The following is a 6,252-nucleotide window of genomic DNA, read 5'->3' as shown; positions in this document are numbered from 1 at the left end:
GGCTCATATGGAGAAGGTCTATGGAGACTCCTGTGCTCATTGGTGCATCCCAAAACACGACACTTGTAATTTCTCTTTGTATATCTTCAGCAGCTACAGCAAGAAAACAGTAATGGCAGACTGCTGCTTCTTACTCAGGGCTGTCTATGCTAATATGCCAGAGATCGGACAGGATTTCTTCCTATGATGACGTGTACGTAGGGAGAAATCTGGAACCGTGTGTTCAGAGAGTCTGTTTATGATTTATTGGGATTATAAAAAAAACATTAGGTGGATTTTTACCATAATAGGCTGGTTGTTTTCACACACTGTGGTCACACAACTGTATTCAAACACCTTATAAAAGTGATTTTTGCATAATAGGTCCCCTTTAAAAACCAAGTTTTTCTCAGATATACTGCTGAAATTTATCTCAGATGTTTCTCCTAATCCCATTGCTAGAAACATTTGAGACGTCAGAAATCTCATATGAATTTTATAATTTTTACGAATCCAGATCCAGACCTTAATTATTACAGCAGACACAACAAACCTGATGACAGATCAGCATAAAAAGGGAATTTCTCTTTTATGCCCAGGCCCTGCGCCACAGAACTGGCAAAGCCCACGTTGGAAAATAGTTTCCATAAGATGGCTCCCATGGGTTTATAAATAAAACACATGCTGAGTGAGTTACTCATAATCTTCTCCATGAAAAATCAATCCGACTTGTTTGGAGAGAAGTTGTGTGGGGGTAATAGAATATTGTAAACCGTGCTAACTTGTACCATCTGTGGTGATCTCTCTCTGACTTGCAGCTTTTGTAAATCGAGAGTTATTTTTGGTCCGAGCCATAGTGATGAAGGACATATGGACAGCTGCAGTGAAGAATGATTCTGCTGTTGGTTTTCCTATGGTGAAATATTTCAACAGTATCTTTGACAGATACTTTTGCATGATTAGATTTTCAATATTGCTGAATGTATATAAACATGAAAATACTGGGTAAAAATATTGACTTTTCCATTTGATTGCTATCTCTCATGGCAAAGAAGTCATATTTTACCCAAGTTTGCTGTTTGAATTGAATGCCTGTACTGGAAAATGATGAAAAACATGTTTTTTTATTGAGCTGTCCTTGAAGATTGCATGCAATACAAATATGATTCTTTTGATCTGGCCTTTATTCTGATCAATCTGACGAATCATTCACTGAATATGTCAGAGTGGTTACCAAATTGCTATATAGTTATCATTATTTCCAGTGTTTTAAAATATTAATATTATATGGAGCCATCCTCAGTTATAATGTTGATTCATATGTAAATGAATTGAATCAAACTGAATTGAAATTAGAATCAAATCAAGAGCTTGTGAATCAGAATCAAATTAGAAAATGTGTACATAACTGGCGCTAATCAAAAAGCAGAGAATCAGAATGAATTAGATGAACGTCGGAGAAATACAGAAGCACAGCTGTATTTTTACATATATGGATGTGGCAAAAGGCAAGAGCTGGATAATATTCTCTCCAGATGTATTCCATCTCAGGAAGATCTCCTCTCCCCTGACCCAACTCCCTCCTCTGCCTCTGATGTCGTAGGCCATATAAACGCCTCCTCTCATAAATATTATTTCAAAATGGGATTTAATAACCGGCCCATGACGCATTCTCCCCTCTAGAGATCCTTCAGTGGACATCAGAGAACACCATAGGGGGATGAAGCACAGAAAAGCTAGAGTGTGAGCTCCAGAAATATCGTACAAACTAAGGGTAAGGTATCAATCATAATAACAAATCTTAATCTTAGTAGTTAGACGCATACTGAAAATGACTTTGAGAAAGAATGTGTGTAGACGATGCTAAACCAGTCACAATAAATAATCTAAAGGTGCTCAGAGGTTACCCATCTGGATTTCCCTTTTCATCATCCAAAAAAAAAAAGGTTACGGCCCCCATCAATGTCAAACCGTCGAATATATAAAGCTTTCTATCTTGTTCTGTTTGTTCTTTTTTCACCGACCTTTGTCTTTGTTTTTTAAGAGTTCATTCTTCACACTGTAATGCATAAAACTGACAGGCTTTAAAACAGAGGCAGACGTAAGGAGGTTTTCTGTGTGTGCAGGACACCAAGGAGAAAAAGATGAAGTCCAGACCTCTGAAAAGACCCACATATGCAATCCAGGCAGGGGAGGGTTTGACCCAGAGCCTCTCTAATCTCCAGCTGAATTATCCAGAAGAAATATGTCAGAGCGCTGCCTGTGTGTGTGTGCGCGCACAGGAAAAGAAGAGGGCAGGTCAGTGGAAATAAGTTATGTAACCGACTCAAGGGACGCAGAGGAATAGGAGGTCATAGGAGGGGCCGACAGCGAAGCGGTAGGAGCGAGGGGGAAGGAAAACTAAACACAGAGCTCCTGTGACACCTAAACATGGTTTTATTCTGCTGCATCAACACATTAGGCCTAAACCTAAATCAATGGATTGAATTCATGCTGTTTTTTTCGCCCTCCGGCTATTGTATACTAAAGCTGTTCGATTTACAAAAGAAAGGTCTATGCCGCCACCAGCGTGGCAAAAATGAGCACAATGTTCCTGTTTACAAAGAGCTCCTTAGAAAGCAAATTGATTTCTCACACTCTTTATGCCCGTATGCTTTATCCATGTTCTGGGCAACTAGGTTTGCATGCTAGCGCCGATTTCTTTTTCCTCTTTATTTAAGAAGCAATTCAGACCCGTATTCATCTTTTCCGCCAGTGTTCCAGTGTCTTTTAGCGAAAGCAAAAGGCTTTCATAAGAGCCGTGCAGCTGTTTGTCTGCATAAGACTGGACATCAAAAGCGTCTTTGGGAGCTCTTTTCTCTATTAGAGCAGAGAGTGGAGCATGCAGGGGTTTGGGGCTACATTCCACTAGATCATTGTTCCCAAAATGCACCTTTATCTTCAACTTGGGGGACCCAGCGGAAAAAGGGGTTTTAATCACCGCAAAGCCTTTTCAGAGAAATATTGTAAGAGCTTGTGTGCACATGAGAGAGAGAAGAAGAGGGAGAATTGGTTTCATTCTTTTTTTCTTCCATTCAGGTACCATAGTCATCATTCTCGCAGAAGTAATAATGGTAATAGCTGCTAAGCCTTAGTGGTTTATATCTTGCACTTGTCACATGCATTAGTAAACCTTTGGAGTGACATAATGAGCAGCTGTCTTTATTAACTAGGAGAATGGGAAGACACATCCCTGTATTCAGAGTTGTTGTGCATGTATGATCACACACACCTATTGTGTGACATCTAGAACTGCTGGTCAATGTTAAAGGGAGGGTTGACCCAAAAAAAAAAATTATATATATATATATATATATATATATACATATGTATATATATCATATTGTATTGCAAAACACTTGTTTTAATTTAGGTTGACAGGTTTGGTGGTATGGGTAGTCTGAAGGGTGGGTTAATATATAAGGGATGGTCAACAGTGTAACTATAAATATAATTACAGAAATTAATTACAGATGTAATTACAGGCAGGTATTTTTTTGTAATATAAGTACAATGTAAAAAACATGCATGTATCAGTAAGTGCATTGTATCAAATGATTAATTTAAATGTAAGTACATAGTAGTTAAGGCCACCTAATATAAAGTGGGACCTTATTTTATTTTTTTTTTCCTGCTGTGTAATGTAAAAGATGATGTTTTGTAGAACGTTTTTTGTCTATACAATGAAAATCAGTGGGTATTTGTATATAACATTTATGCTGAAATGTACATTATGGACAGAGGCGGCATCAGAAATGTAAAAATATGTCTGTATGTATAAAAATATGTCTGTATATATGTATAATTACATTTAGTCCCTGGTCACTTATAAATATAATAGAATTAAATGTAAAGTGACAGTTTTAGTTACAATCAGTGTTAGGAAGGCTACTTTGTAAATGCAATAGGTTACAGATAATAAGTTACCCTATTAAAAATGTAATAAGTAGTGTAACTATTTCAAGTACTTTATTAAAGTAATGTAATTGATTACATTTGATTACTTTCCTAAATTTGTAATGTTTTCAATTGTTAGTCATTTTTAAACATTTAAACTAGGCAGGGTTAACCTTACAGTAGTACTCAACATTGATTATTGTCTTTCAAAGACTTTCAAAATCCTTCATTACTTAGGATTATAATATTTTAAAGCACAGCCACCACAAAATCAGACTTGGCACCTGTTTTTATTTTGAGATCATTCTAAGGTTAAACACTGATTTAAATCCATAACAAGAAATAGTTTAATAGCTATGATACTGTTTTTTGAAATCAAATATTTGCATCACAATGATGGGAAACCCTGGCATCTAACAATGCTTTCGAAAAAAAAAGTTAATCTTAAAAAATAAAGCATATATATACATAAACCCAAATAGGAAATAAGACAGCTGTCGAATAAGCATGTGTCCTATTCTGTCTACTAAACTCCTGAAAGATTGGTGTTTCATATTTTAAAGCAGCCAGTGCAATTTTTGAAAGAAATCAATTAAATCTGTATGTGGGTGTGTATGAAGAATTTCAGATGTAACCTGCTTTGTAATAAATAACATTTTCATAAATAACTGTAATTTAACAACACATTTTTTTCTTAGTAACTGTAACTGATTACAGTTACATTTATTTTGTAATTAAATTACATAATGCGTCACATGTAACTAATTACTCCCCAACACTGGTTACTGTTATATAATACTGTTATATAGATATTTTTTAATCAAAATGAGTTGAACATGGCTCCAGAAATCACACAGGACAGAATGAAACTGCTATAATGTCAAATTGTTAATCCATATAGTATGCATGTTTTAGTTTTCAATGTTAAAAATGAATTTTTCCACTGTCTGTGCAAATGCATGAAAATGCATGAAACACAGTTGTGACCCTGGACCACAAAACCAGTCATAAGGGTCAATTTTTTTTAAAATTGAGATTTATACATCATCTGACAGCTGATTAAATAAGCGCTTTTCATTGGTGTATGGTTTGTTAGGATAGGACAATATTTGGTCAAGATACAACTATTTGAAAATCTGGAATCTGAGGGTGCAAAAAATCAAAATATTGAGAAAAACACCTATAAAGTTGTCCAAATGAAGTTCTTAGCAATGCATATTATTAATCAAAAAATAAGTTTTGATATATTTACAGTAGGAAATGTACAAAATATCTTCATGGAACATAATCTTTACTTAGTATCTTAATGATCAATCATTTTGACCCATACAATGTATGCAGACTTCGCACCATGAATGTGGACTTCACATTAAGAGCACCTGTCATAGACAAACACACACATACATGCATAATATCTTCCTGCTAATTGATGATACAAGTGTCTGTCCTGTTTAACCGGTTTGTGTGTTACTGTTCGCAGTCAAGAGGCAATTACACAATTGTTTTTTCTTTCACCATCACACAACTTACAATATCTCATGTCAACACTGTGAGATTTTTATTTGTGTCTGTTTGTGGGGGGCAAGTCTCAGCTGGTTGAAGTGGTGTGACTGTTAAAAACAGGTGTGGGCATGCCTGTTGCTTTAGGATCAGTTGTAGATCTCTTTCTACATACTGCATGTCATTCCAATTCCAGCCAATCTCAGCTGTTGCAAGGCAGCTCAGAAGATCAAGCTCTTCGATCTTCAGAATCCTGTGATTGTTTGTTGCAGGAACATCACGTAGAGGTGCTGTCAAAACCTATGGTGGTAATTGATCACCATGGTGGTGGAGATGGTGTGAATACAATTGATGACCCACTTTGTTCTTTTTTCCTCAGTGAAGTTTCCTCCAGCTCTCTCGTAAACTCCGGTGTTCTTCTTGGTCGAGTTTTACTAAGTTTAGAGTTTGCCTCTGGGAGTCTTTCTTTCATCATGTTCAGACAGTGAACATTCTCTAGGTCTACACTGATAGACTGCACTCTGGAGATGCAAATTTTTACCATAGTGATCCATATGTTGCTTTGAAATACATCTTAGGTCTTACAATCTTTTTAATATCCTTACTGGATTGTAAATGAAAGACAATAATGAAACACAAGTCTATAAAACTTCAGGATGGCAGATTACACACTACTGAACCTAGCCAGATTTATTGCCATCTAGTATATGCTGCATTCATATAGTAAATGTTTTATATGCTTCATATTGCTCAACATGACACATGTTCTTCGCACCTCAAATGAATGTGTCAGTTAACTGACATCTGTTCTTCACTTCCAAACAGATGATCCTTATA

At 36.0% G+C, this 6,252-nt stretch overlaps 1 long non-coding RNA gene across 5 annotated transcripts in view; it reads left to right on the top strand.

Annotated features, from left to right (window-relative positions):
• The first annotated feature begins 1,628 nt into the window (after nucleotides 1-1,628).
• Nucleotides 1,629-6,252, top strand: part of LOC127174155 (uncharacterized) — a 42,356-nt gene continuing 37,732 nt past the window's right edge. For all 5 annotated transcript variants that reach the window (XR_007828849.1, XR_007828845.1, XR_007828848.1 and 2 more), the window contains exons 1-2: nucleotides 1,629-1,753; nucleotides 2,106-2,277. This is a non-coding gene — a long non-coding RNA (uncharacterized LOC127174155). The remainder of the gene's footprint in view (nucleotides 1,754-2,105; nucleotides 2,278-6,252) is intronic.

This window comes from Labeo rohita, chromosome 12 (assembly GCF_022985175.1).
Source record: "Labeo rohita strain BAU-BD-2019 chromosome 12, IGBB_LRoh.1.0, whole genome shotgun sequence".
Taxonomy (NCBI): domain Eukaryota; kingdom Metazoa; phylum Chordata; class Actinopteri; order Cypriniformes; family Cyprinidae; genus Labeo; species Labeo rohita.
This window is presented reverse-complemented; position numbering and strand designations above follow the sequence as displayed.